Here is a 15,267-nt window from a genome sequence, read left to right as displayed (position 1 = left end):
TATATAAACAGCAACGAAGAAATATATTCATATTTATCTTTTAGTTTAAACATATTTATTTTACAACGATTGTGAAACAAGCTATTGCAACTTAAATTAATCACTCTCGTTGGCACGATGTTGCGCGAGAGTGTACACTTGTGTTGTTGGGAAAACAAGAGTACCCGGAGGAAACCCACTTGTCCGACTTGGTGACCACAAACCAAAATCCGGGCGCCCAGGCCAGGAATCGAACCCAGGTTGCCTAGGTGAGAAGCGAGTGCACTAATCCCTGAGCTAACCGGTCAACCTGAACAACCTATTGCATGAATGTAAATACAATGTAGCAATCCATACAACATAAAGGTATACATAGAATTCTAGACAAAAAATAGTGATCAAACATGCAAAGGGATTGGTCCACGAGTTATACCAACATCAGTTACGGCCCTCTTACAGCACATTAAAGGAGTTACCAAGCAAGGGTGTTTTTAAAGTAGGAAAGTAATGTTTAAATCTAAGTACATGTATACTGTTTTTCTGTTTATCTGTTAAAATGTAATGCAGATAATTTAAGGAAAAATGTGAGAAAGGGAAAAACTAAAAGAAGAGAGAGGAAGAAAAGAAGGCTCCTGCTACTGTCTCTGATTTACTTAAAACAATTTGTATTTTTGATGGAAAATTGAACTTCTCAGAAGAAACAGACATTTTGATCGTGGTTAATTCGGAAAAGTTATTTAGCAGAGCTCAATGGGTGGAATTGTCTTATTGGTTGCCTTGTGAATAGTGTACAACTGAAAAAGAAATATTCAACATTTTCGATTACTTTACAATGTGTATATAACGGCAAGTCTCCAACGATATTGTAAAACGAGTCGGAATTTAAATCACTACAGTTGTTTCTTAGTCTCCCGTGATATACAGAAAAGCGATGTTCCTCACAAAGATAAAAAGACGGTACAGTGGTTTGTTTGACGCTTGAAGCACAAAGAGTTGATGATTGCCTCATATTAATTTCAAACGAATTCCATTATGGCAAGGACGACGGTTACGTTGAGCGTTGTATATTTCTAAACGCTTATTAATTGTTACAAAGTTTTCATTGTTTCTCAAATTATAAGGTTTCGAATCGCTCACGATAGGCGGAAAATGTTCTTACAAGTACCTAAGTGATTATGCTTAAATCCCGAATGGTGCTTGAACATAAGGTAGTTTTGATGCATATGATTTTAAAAGTGTTTAAACATGATACGTTCCATTATCTTTTCAACATAACTTATCAACGGTATTGGCCTATAGTTGGACACAGAAGTGCGGTCACCCTTTTTAAAAAGAGGCGTTACATTTGCAAGCATTTGCAAGTTTCAATTTTGTGGTATATATACTCCGTAATAGATCTGGTAAAGAAAAATACGCAGTGGAATACAAAAAGTGGATGAAGTATATCTTAGCATTCTATGACTAATTACGTCTGGACAACTTGCCTGATTTATGTCAATGCTAACGAAGACGTCTTTTATTTCAGTCTCAGTAATATTAATTTGAACTAATTCACTATTCGTCTTCTTCCTTAAGATGGGTAATAGTACATTATCATCGTCAATACTCGAAATAGAATCAAAATAGTCATTTAGGGAACTTGCCTTTTCTGACTCAGTAAATGAATAAGAATTATACAACATTTGCTTTGGAGATATTGAATTGTCTCTGCTGATTTTTCATTTTACAAGCATTCTAACTATTTTCCAATAAAGCCACATATTGGAGGAATTGAACTCGATGAGTTTACCCTCTTAGTTACTAAAAAAGTGTCTTTTGCATGTTAAGTCATATTTGATATTGAGTTGCATAGTGAGTGGGTATACGTCTCTCGGCGATATTTATAAATGTTTTAGTAACTATTCGTAGCTCGGTCGATAGTTCCGTTATTCCAGTCGGTGTTTTTATAAGATCATTCTTTTGTTAAAATCTGATTGTTTAGTTCCATACCTTTGTGGTGCAATTGGTAGCAGAAAATTTTGTTTTTGTATAAAAGCATGACCTCAATAATGATCATATATAAGTTGGAGGGAGTGGGGCAAAAATGCCTGCATTTAAAACGTTTATGTGCTGTTAAACTGCAATCGGGTCTAATAAGGTCCGCGTAGAATTCGTTACTTTTGTTGGAGAATAGATTACATTTCTTATTTTGTTGGTTGCCATAATCTTTTCTAAATATAAATTCATGATTATCAATAAGCGGAAAATCGTCGCTTACTTCATTTGATAGATGTGTTTCTTTAAAACACAAAACTCAATATAATTACTTTTTATAAAGTCCATTTTGGATCTGATACTTCGAATACTTTGGTGTAAAGTTGAAAAGCAATTATCTGAGACCGGTCCTGGGTTTGATTCTACATCGACATTGATTCGACAAAATCAATAATATTGGCATAAATATGTTAAAAAAAACAAGAAACACATGATTCATACAATTGATCATATGTACACTCGATGCAAAATTTAAAATTGTTCAAAGCTACGGAATATGGTTTCATATAAAATAACATTATATCAATGGTTATCAGAAAATAACTCGTAACATATTTAAAAAGAAATGTAACATATAGCGAATGCTAGCGATTATGACTGTTAATCGGTTTAAACTGATATTTTGGAATATATCTATATATAACAACGGCATGCGTTAAGTAACCCTGTGTATGGCAATCCTATAAGAAGTTTATTCATATTGTAAGTGATATGTATTAAATTCACTAGCCTTAAATACATTATGTTTATAAGGAATACAAAAATGCCTTTGTCTTCAGGCGGGTGTAAGGCATCTATAACAGGATAACAACAAAGCCGTTTCGTGTATCAATTTGGGATTGCATGGCATCCATTGAACATATATTTTGAAAGACCCTCGTTTAAATTTGACATGTATGAATGACAAGGAACACATAATTAGGCGCTATAGCATCTGTTTAACTTTAACGTTGAATGGACCTTTATCATTTGATTGATTAAGTTAACAGTCATGCAATGAAATATAAAAATAAGAACTGCTGATAACTAGATTAAGATTTAGACAATACATTCGTTATTCCCCCATGCAATCTTTCAGTATATTTGTTTTCATTTTCATTATACAAACGTATAATAAGACTTGACCTGAAATACATTTAAAATAATTAAATTAGTTGCTTGGTGTATGACCTAATCTGGAGGCTATTGGACAGCGAGAGAATCCATAGCTGGTTACAATTTACCTATTGCGGAACAAGAACCAAAGATTACTGCAAATCTTCTTGGGTATAAATGGACCGACAAACAAAACGACGATAGAAAAACTCCATACATAGTAATGGATAAGAATGATGTTAATTTTGAGTATACATACATTCCTTGGGACGGCAATTCCATTTCTGTTAATACCGTTTGTGGTGATGGATCTAAAATGGAAAATTGTGATCTAACAGCTGATTATTGTTAATCCTGCGAACGTAGCCGTGGTTTCCTCTGAGGATTTCATACCCAAAATAGGGTGACATCGCTAACCTGATTTAAATGACCAAGACGTCAGTTGTTAGTCATGATAATGCCACTCGCTTATAAGTTCGTGATTGCTGAGTTATTTTAATTGTTGATAAGGATGTTGGTCCTTGAAAGGAACTCAATATTATTTCTAGGGAAGTGAAGACATTGTGAGCTTGTTGTTCAAAGAAAGTCAATGGTTGATAAGAAAGTAAGCACTTACTTAAGAAGTTTGTATTTGCAAGGAAAATAATAGGTAGGTTAATAAGGAAGTAATTGGTGGCTTAAGGTAATTAGTGGTTGCTTAGGGGCTAAGATAGTCAATGGTTGCTCTGGAAGCCATTGGTTGAAAAAAGGAGGTCATTGCTATAAATGAATGTAGTTTATCATAGGTTGCTAAAGAATTTATAAGTTTCAATGGAAGTCATTGGTTGTTATGGATGAATGTAGTTGATAAGGAAATCATTTGTGCTAGGAAAGACTTTGGGTGCTAAGGAATTAAGCGGCTGCCAAGGAAGTCATCGATTGTGTAAGTAAGTAAATAGATGCTCGGAACGGAATGTCTGGTTGATAAGGTATTCATTGGTTTCTATTAAAGTCATTGGTTGCTAAGGCAATTATTGGTTAATAAGGTAGTAAGTGAATGCTCGATTGATGATCTTTTTGATAAGTAATCATTGGTTGCAATGAGAGTCATGGGCTGCAAAGGAAGTCATTGGCTAGGTATAGTTGTTGCTAGGAAACTAAGTGGTTGCGATTGAAGTGGTGCTAATGAAGTCATTGGTTCCTATAGAAGAAAGTGGTCGCTTAGTAAGTCAAAACTTGTTAACGTAGACATTATTCAGTAAAGAAGGAATTGCTTTCTGATTAAGTCTATGGGTGTAAAGGAAGTAGTTCCTAAGAAAGTCATTACCATAGGATCATTTTTTGGACAATATTGGTAAACGGTCATCGCATCAGACAACATGAACATTTAAAAGCTTTTTGATCTGTTGTTTCAAAGAATTTCTTTTTTCATTTTTAAAGATCATGTCAATGTATAGAAAAATCAGAGACTCAAGGGGTGGCCACTTTCGACCCAGAGCCATAATTTAAGCAATAATTGATTAGGACGACTACTCATTATCAAAGGTATGCGCCTTGCGGTTTCAGAAAAAAGGTTCCAAGACATTATAATATAAGTAAACAGAAAGCCTGAGTCCACTAGTACGTGACAGCTTTGATCCCTAGGTCATCATTTCAACAACTACATATAGCTACATACCCAAAATCAAAATTTAAGCGAAGAATATTTTTAAAATATGTGAATCCCGAGGCGGGGTCAGCGCTTCGACAACAGGGACGTTTATTGTCTTGGTAAAGATCAACTACATGAGAATACATACCAAATCTCATATACTAGGATATTTGGTTTTAGGGGAATTGATTATCTAAATATATTTCTATACGAATAAATAGAGAATAGTCATTTCATTAAGTGACATCTAGCCACGCCCTTAGTCGGCGAAGATTTCAAACAATCAAACATGACTTGAATTGCATAAAGGATTACCTTTGGAGCATTTAAGTAAACTGAATTTTTTTTTTTTTTTCAAATAGTCATGTATTGAAAGCTAGCCCCGTTTGTTTTCGATCAAGTTTTGATGACTTGAAGGAGTTTGAAAAATGGTTACCTAAGGAACATTGCAGTGAAATTATCTTTACTTAAATCTTGTCAGTAATTTCAGAGAAGAGGACTGTCGGCAAAATTATGAACGAACCAACATGAAGAAATTTGATAACGGACCTCCTTGGAAACATTTCTGTGAAATCGTTTTGATATCTGGCAAGCAGTTTTTGAGGATATTGATATTTTCATTTTAGTTGCCGTTGCAAACAGAGTTACATACACATAAACATTTTCTTTCAATAAATCTAATCGACGAACTTTCCTGTGAAATTAGGTTGTAATAGGCTAATTGCTTTTAGAGGAAAAGGAAAAGTTGTTTGTCAGACGACGGCGAATAGACCCCTATATCAACAGCGCACCCTTAACCCTTAACACATCGTCCTCAGGTGAGCTAAAACACAGGAAAAAAACAATATTTCCACTTGAACAATAATCAGAAGTATAAGCTCTTATTCCCGATTTGATGATTAATATGTTCTTTTTAACTGCTTTGAAAATAAATTTAATTACATAAATTTTTAAAGTGCTGATATATATACTGTTTTTTTCCAGATTGTTTTTCTTATTCCACAAAACATGGACTTACCAGGTCTTTGTAAAGGCGGTGCTTTATTTAGATTGTCTGTCGTTCGTGTCTGAAATAGTATGGTACATAAATATCATGAAGTATGCATTCATGATTAATTGAAATTCCGACAAGAAGAATATGTAGTGTGGCAATGATTTGATACGCACGTCAATATTACATTAAAATACCGTTTGCATAAAATCTGTTGTTTTTTCACCAAAGCTGGTTCAAAAATGACCGAAATTTATACTTGGTTAAGAGTCCTTAACCAACTTTTACGACAAAATGTCCAAAGTATTATGATTTATGCACGAAGGCTAAGTAATAAAAAGTGGGCCAACGTCAAATAATCAATAATAAAACATTTGGTCGATGCTGCAATTGCCCAGAAAATAAATTAAGAGTCGGTGGAGGAAATGATTAAAGATATAATAAACATTTATTCAACTTACTTGTGTTGGTTTCTCCTTGCTACTTAGCTCAAATTTGTTGAGCTTCGACTTAAAATCCCTGCTGGCGGATGAATCAGTAGGATTATCATTCGAAGCCATAACTGGTCTGCGAAGGAATATTGGTATTTAGTACTAGTACGCCTCTGATAAGATTACTCGATCTGTAGCTGCTTAACTATGTCCAGACTAGTTTTGGGTGCCTGGTGTGAAATAACCTTAATTAAACAGACAATTGTTTACGCTCATGTTGTTTTTTTAATCTTGCGTGCCAATATATCTCTGTGATTGTCTTATTTTTGGTTCATTTTCAAGAAGTCTTATGGTGTTTAGCTATAAAAGATTCCATACTGATTAATGACTACCATCTTCGTCACCGAGTGAATTTAGTTTACATGAGTAACAGTTATTTATTTCGTAATCCCAGTCATTTTAATTGCACTCTTATATATATATATATATATATATATAAGGGCCGAATCATGCTGTTTCATTAGATCCTCCAGTGTACTGTTTTTACTAAATATTCCAATAAGGTAACCAAACATCGGTAAAGAGTTTTAATCTTTGTTGCGTGACGTTTTTTGTCTCTCATTGACATAGAATTTTTGTAATTAGTGGAACCAAGTGCCTATAAACATGGCTGCAGCGAGTCGCCTGCTTAACTAGGGAGACGTATAAATATCATAATGACCGGCGTTCACGTCCGCATCGTTGTCATTCGCGTCGTTGTCGTCGTCTGAGGAAATGTTAAAGTCCACTCGATTATTGACCGTTTGTTGTTCAACAAGTTTTATTTAGTGTAAAATTAAAAAATATCTCGACCGAATCTGATCAGGACAACATTATATTGCACTATTATCGCTAAGTTATGGTACTAGAACTGTCAAACTTCACGTTGCTCGCTCTTCAACTAACATATTGTATCCGAAGTTAATAGACATACTTACTCGAACAAGTTAGATAAACAACCAGATTTCACAATTAACTTTTTGTTGCGACGCGTGCTTGGTATAAATGCTTTACTATAAAACAACCGGATCTCAGTATTAACCCTTAAGGTATGAACAAATTCAATGGACTGCTCCTTTACCTGAGCATTTGCTATCTAATCTTTTATATAACAATGTTCAAACGTCATTCTATCTCAAGTATGATAAAAGGTTCGATCAATAGTCAAATCACACTATTGACTCTAGTGTTATGGCCCTCGAATTGTCAAAATATGACGAACTTCTTATATAATAATTTGCTGAAAACACACAAAATAATATTTGTAGAATTTTCCAATCCATAAGGCCTGAAATGTTTTCTATACATTCGATTTATAAATCTTAATTTATACCTTGTTATTTCACATCCATTATTAAATCAAGTACATTTATATTTTCGATCCAGTACCATTATACTATACACTTTTTCTACATGCAGGGAAAGCTGTCATAAAAAGTTCACTATCCATTTAAAACGGAACAATATCATGGAAATTATTACTACATTAGTCTCATTTCTATATATGTATATATGTTTTCTTCTTGTTTCACAATTTCACAAACTTGTTATTAATCCTTCCTCCAGCATATTTATTTTGGATATTTTGTGTGGACAAACTGTGTGACTCCCATCAGGTTTGACAAACACACATGAAGATACACAACCAGACGGCAAGCACTACATCAACATGTTCTTTTGGGAAAAGAATAGTAAACAAGTTAACACTCCCCATTGCGCAAAACTTGTTTTTTTGTTTGTTTTAAATCCCATTATCAGGATGTTTTGGGGTATCAAAATACAGCAACATACGATACCAAGTTACGTTGGTTAACGACAGTACGGCTTTCTCAACTAAGGATATTGAGCAGAAACTGCTTATTAGCGAAATCGACCTTGACCCAACCAACCTCTAACATCCTTTCAACTTATGTCCTCACATCTACATCTACCTCGGGCAAAAATGTTTTGATATATACAATTTTTCATAGTTATAGCGTATTCATTTCCTCAGCTATTGAGTCATTTGTCCTATTATTATATCGTGTGAATTTAGCATTGACCTAACAAACCAAAAGCAAGGTAAAGCTTTGCTTCACCTAGTAAGCTTTTTTCACAACAAGTTTAGTCAAAATCTATTAAATCATACTATGGTTATTGAGCGGAAAATATCAGCTAGCCTAACAACAAAAACCGGTTTAAAACATTGTCTTCCGTATTAAAACCATAGGAATGGATACCGTCATATATAATGTGCGTAAGTTTATGAAATGTTGATGTGTCATTAGCATACTTTTAGTAGTTTCAACACCACATGCAAGCCATAAACGACGAGACACACATATCCCTGTATGTGTAATTATAAGAAGTGGGAAGTCTTTTTAAGCCGACATACTGCTGTCGATCGATGTTTTTCACCTTGATGATAATGCTAATCCATGTATGAAATTGCTAAATCATATTTCATCATTGCACAGGGAGTGTGTCATTAACGGTAAAGCTCACTTTTCCATAATAATTTGGTTAAGTCCCTTATAAAGGTTTGCTTGCGTACTTTTTATTTTCCTGCAAATGACGTCCGAGTTGCATGTGAGATATGTTTTAACTTTAGTATATACAATTTTGACGAGTATGCATTAAAGTATTGCGTTGCCGTTTTTTGTCTTCTCTTGCTTCTTTTTAGAAACGCTTAAACAATTAATATGACAATTCAACACTCACGAAATTAAAGCATATCCAAATTTGTTTTGGGACAAATCAACTCGTATCAAGCAGTGCAAATTCCGGTTCTACATCATAATCAGTTCAAAATCCCATGTTCTTTAAGTTAAATACATGAACAGTGCACCAAAGAAATACTGATTAAATTTCCCTCTTTGTTATGTGTGTATCAATGACAACACTTGTCAACAATGTATCCCGGCTAATCGGCGGGTTTATCGATCACTTTTGAAAGTATGTTTGCGTTTGCCTACCTTATCCAGATACGACGCAATATCTATCTTTTGTCAGGATACTGGAATGAAAGCAAATTTAAATAAGACATTTTTTTATCTTTTTGAATAGCTGTTGAATACGTTACCTCATGAAATAGATTTTAAATAGTCAAATATTTTACAAGATATATGAGCTTACTATTCACACTTATTTATCCTGGACGGCTGCTAGAACTAAATTTATCACGCATGCGCGCAAGTCTCCTTTTTTCGAATCAACAATATCAAAAATAAATCGTTTAAGTATTTTCCCATTCTTGTATATTTAAACTAGTTGATTATATTTTATAATTAACTCCATTTTCTCTTGAGTTCGTTCTGGAATATAGTACTTTTCTGAAAGTGAGGTCACTAAAAGATCCCAAGTATAATTAAGTAAATATATTTTGAGAGTGAATTCCAATGTTAATACGAGCATGGTTCTTTGGGAATGTCTTTCAATTTGTATTCCAAATGTATAAAATATCGTTGTAACTTATTGTAAAAGCCAGATAGATACCAAATAAGTTGCTAGGAAATGCTGTCAAATTTGGACGAAAGGCTGACATAGGCATCATGCGTTGGAGATTTACTTTTTATGCTCTGTTTTAGATATATGGGTGATGTTAGAAAAATAAAAAGGTTCGTACATACGTTCACGCAGCGTGTTACTGATTACATAACTGACATTTGGCGAAAAGATTTAGGCGTATCCTAGCGTTGTGACACTTAAAGATGAGACGAACACTGGGCAGATACGATAACGTACAGGGAGAAAGAAAAATGTATTGGCTTGGTTTAACGCACTTGAATACAAAAAATAATACAATTACATTTTCAGGGATATGCACAGTAGTCGATAATTTGAATTTTAAACTTGTAAAGAGGCACAAGACTAAGGCCCGAACTAGAGCCGTTACCTTAAGATTGTCCAAACATAAACTAATAAACGATCAGTCCCATCAGAGCAATCATTTATTTAAACGAATGAAGACGATAAACTGAACATAAAACAGAGTCACTTCAAGTTCTCAACGACCAAATACAAACACAATCTGCAAACGAATTAACGAAGCCGTTGCAACAGTGCTGGCTCTTAAAAGACGGATAAAGTCATACAAAGGCAGCCACCTTGGCAATATTTAAAAGTATGTCTAATAATGAAAGCATCATAGTACGAAAAGTGATGAAAAATACAATGCAAATGAAATAAAACAATAAGACATATATGAATGCTATTAAACATTCTTCGAGATTGAAAAACCCGAAACGAATTGATTTCTTTACGAACAGTCTCCTTTATGTTAGAATACTTAAGATTAATGTCATGCTTTTATAAACATGTACAGTGGCCAAATTATTATGAATTATGAATATCAGACATACATCTATTGTTAAACAGGGTGTTTGTTTTATTTCGCAAATAATGACAATGTGAAGAAAGTAATGTGACACTTATATCATAATTATTTACGATACTTTTATGATGAAATTTGAGCCAGAAGCCGTAATTCGCAATACATTCAAATTTATTTAATTTTTGATTATGAAAGTCAGAATGTCTAAAACGTTTGTTGCAAAACATGTACCACGTCGCATTGGCATATTGTAAACGCTAAACTCTTTTAAGACACCGATGCCATCTATGACTCAATTTATTTATTATTTATGACTTAACGAAACACATATAATGGTAATTATTGGACTAATTTCTTCTAAAAGCAGACAAGTTTAAATACTAACACACCTAACTTCACATGTTGCTTTTCTCTACTTGATGACGTTTACAATTTTAAAACATTTTGAATTTTATAATTGTGTATAATGCAATAAAAACATGATAAACCTTCTTCGTTAAAACAGATTATAAGTTTCACTTAATATATGTCACTTATTAAAGGCAAAAGCAGCAGGCACAAGTACAGAAAAGAATCACAAAATGATACTTACCTTCAATAAGAAAGAAATAAATCGCCACAATTGTTATCGTTGGTCAGTGAATTGTTCCTTAAAGTTAATATAGAACAAATAGGTGTCGGTTTGATGAGACGCCAAGTTAACTCTTCGAAATAATACAGATGTGTACACTGATGACCGTACTTGATTTAGCCTGTTTAGTCTGTTTATAATATTTAAATATATTCAAGTACAATGACAATGAAATGTGATCACGAACTGCAAAGCTGACATTCAAAGAAAACGTTTCTATTTCAATATAAATTCCATAAGACAGAATTAAATGACTTCGCGTTGAAGGAATGTAACTTCATCTTTTCGCAAATGTAACTATATATGAGCGGCGAAACCGTGTAACGCCACGCGCACTTGTCGCCACCATTTCGGAATAGATAATAATTTCAATCAGCGAGAAATAACAATGTCTTACCGCTTGTTTAAATGTGCAAACATACACGACAGGGAGATAGATATGTTATAATCGCTTGCCTGAGGTTATCACACCGTAGGGAGAACAAACTTAACAGTGGTCACAACCGTGATATTGTAAATTGTTAAATAAACGCTATTCTTATCACAATATTTCAAACTGCACTGCAAACTAAAAGAGACTTAGATCATTAATAATATTTGTTGACGTGGTTGTAAGATAAGAATGCTGGGTGATATATGCATCTGCTGATTGTTTTCAATTGTTAAACTTTGATATAAAATCATATTGTGTTGTATTAACCTTCAGAAAACTATCAGAAAACTATTGAACCGAGATTGAGCCCCAACGGCGATGATTCGAAAATTTATGACACAATTGCCATACACATCCAGAAAAAAACTATCCCGGTACTGCTCAGTAAGGAAACAACATACATCAGCATCTATGAGCCTACGGAACTGAGATGCTCAACGCTAGACCTGGATAGTGGTAAGCAATATGCTATGAAAAAGAGTCATATTAAAGCAGACATACATGCCGACGAGCTTCTTAACACACTTAAGTACAAAAGTGACTGAAGGCATTTGCTGCTTCGAGAAGTGAAAGCGGGACGTTCCAATCTTAAGGCACGTTGAGAGATCTGATCAAATTTTTAGCACCATCACACTACAAAATTCATCATTGGTATATCTCATCAGCGTGTAATTTTACTCACATCTGATATAGTGGACATTCTAAATTAACTGGTTCCTGGATACCTTATGTAGGCTAACCGTGAAATTGATATTGAATAAAGTGTTGGCTCAATGTATACCAAAGTGTACCTACATGAGCGAAAACACAACTTGGTAACCTTGGTGTCCAGAAGACGTGCAAGATAGCAAACATCAGGATTCACGTCGAAAGAGTGACTGGACATGTCGGTGTAAGTGGCACATGACTACCTTTAAACTCATTAAGTAATAAAATCACTAGACAATATACTAGTAGTGCATGTGCCCTGTACACTGCCTAACATGTGAGATTCGGTTTTGCCGTTCAACTTTATTATATGTAAGTCAAGAGGGAAAGTGATTTTTGTAAATTTATTAGATTTGCAAGTGCCTGGTTTATTATTATTTGTTAAGTGTTTCAGTATTTTTTTACATTTTCATATGCTTTACATTACAATGCCCTTTTTATGGTTTTAATGTGTATTGAATAATTAACTCCATTTATCTTTCTTACCTTGAAATAATTAACAGAAAGACAAGGATTAAAAAATAATGTTGTAACAGCTGACATGTCAAGTAATATTCAGGGTCATTACTCACAAATAATAAATCGTGAAATACATATGCAATTAGGTAACCACATTGCGGAAAATGTATTCAAACGTACTTTAATAAAACAACAAACATCATACAAATCATGTCCGTGTCTACAAACTCATTTCCGCGATAAAACAAATTGTGAAGAAAACTGGGCTTTATCTAAACAAACGACTCTTTTTTCACAGCACCAGAGAATACCTCGTCCAGAAATGGAATGACAACAATGTCCGTGCAAACCATATAAGGCAACTATCAGGAAACAAGAACATTGAATTTATAAACAATTTAAGCCACATAAATCCAAATCAACACAAGGAAATATCCAACATCTTGTACTCCAGCCAAAATGTTTTGTCAATTAATTATTGAAAAATGTTTCAACCTTTAACCTATTGAAAATATCTTTTCCTGAAGAACAACATTTGAAAGCGAATAAATAGCATCCATACACTATTTCCAAGCAATAATGCACAAGTTAGTGACACATTAATTACCTACCATCACGATATACGAGAGACACCGACTTGATATTAATAAAATCGGATGTACTGTACTGATTTTTAAAAATAACATAATCATGTTCCTTCTTTACTTATACAAGTCACAACGAGCCTTTAAACATTATAAGTATTGTCTTAACAGTAGTTTTATATAATAGACATCCTTTTCCAACGAGTTCAGGAAATTTGATACAGACATATTTCCTAGACGAATATTATATGATGCCCAAAGTGAGATTATGTTTTTATCACATGTTTCTTCCGTGAAGAAATAACACAAGGTCTTACTTGTTTCACCTTCGATAGAAGCATTTCAGAAATGAAATTCCCAGAATAAAATAATATTACATACCAAATGTCTAAGCGTTTTGGTTAGCAAACTAAATTCATCAGAGGTCAATAAGGTTCAATGCTAAAATTCGGAGTAATTGGTTTTGAGTTTCCAGAGTAAACAATCAGAAGGAAAATGCAAAAAAATAGTTTATATATGATTTCTTTCTATCCCTCTAATTATTGGAACATTTAAACCTTCATTGTATACTGGAACTAAATGACATTGTAATACGTTTGATTCACTAAAGCTGTTTAGTACTAACCATTGTTAAATTTTATAGAAACAGCATGACTCTACATACCCTAATATAATATGACTCTCGAAAATGTTTAATCACCCTGGACATGGACAGTGTTACACTAAATGGTCTCAATCAAATATAGACTGCTTTCTTAGATGTTGCAGTTATTATCTGCGTACCGAATTTTCTCACTCCAGATTATATTTTATCCCAAATACTAAGGGCTTTGCAAATATGCATATCTACATATGGTTTGTAAGTACATTTTCATTTTGATTCCCAACAATTCCCAGAAACAGTTAAATAAGCGTTCTTTCCTCGTTTGATCAACTTTAAAAAGCAAAACAATATTCCAACTTATAAAAGAAATAAATTAGTATTTGTTCAAAAGATTGAGTACATTTTTAATTTTAATTTTTGAGTGATTTTTGAAATCACGTGATATTTTAGTACAATAATACTCCGGTTAATTATGTGCCTTACAAGCCTGCCCCGCCATACACTGTTCCTTCGGAAGACTCAACCCAGACGGACTGACCTTTGGTCAAATGTAAGACTGCAGTGTTATCGGCTTGGTCACTAAGGTGATTAGGAACGCGTACCCTTTGTACACCATCCACCTAAATGACAACATTATGTATGGAATTAAACTGTGGGATCCAGGGGCGGGTTAGATGTTTAAGGGTCTCACCAGAAGTAATATTTATTGAACACATTATTTGAGATAATATAAACCATTTTATGAGCAGCTTCCATATCAAATGTAAAGGCCATATGCTTCGGTTTCGAAGGGGAGGGGAGTTGCGCACAAAAGTAACGCCCCCTTTGTAAGACATGTTACCGCCCTTGATCCATGACAGTTCTCCGATTGACCATTTAAAACAGTCAGGATAACTTACACATGTTTGAAACAACACGTCATGTAGTAAAGAGAAAACAGGGCGTAGCATAATATTGTGGTAAAAATATTTGTAATCACTCTAAACTTACCTTCAAACGACATGACAACGCCGGTGTTTCCCCTTTTTGATTGAATATGAGAACAAACAAGTATACACCGGTAGTAGGTATGCAGGATAACTTACACATGTTTGAAACAACACGTCATGTATGAAAGAGAAAACAGGGCGTAGCATAATATTGTGGTAAAATATTTGCTAATCACTCTAAACTTACCTTCAAACGACATGACAACGCCGGTGTTCCCCCTTTTTGATGGAATATGAGAACAAACAAGTATACACCGGTAGTCGGTATGGTAGCTACCCCTGAAAGAAAACACTGATGCAAAAATATATATATAAGGAGGTTTTAAAGATAGGCCCGCTTGATTGACT

The sequence above is a fragment of the Mya arenaria genome, chromosome 9 (assembly GCF_026914265.1).
Source record: "Mya arenaria isolate MELC-2E11 chromosome 9, ASM2691426v1".
Taxonomy (NCBI): Eukaryota; Metazoa; Mollusca; class Bivalvia; order Myida; family Myidae; genus Mya; species Mya arenaria.
The sequence above is the reverse complement of the archived record's forward strand: the minus strand, read 5'-3'. Positions refer to the sequence as shown.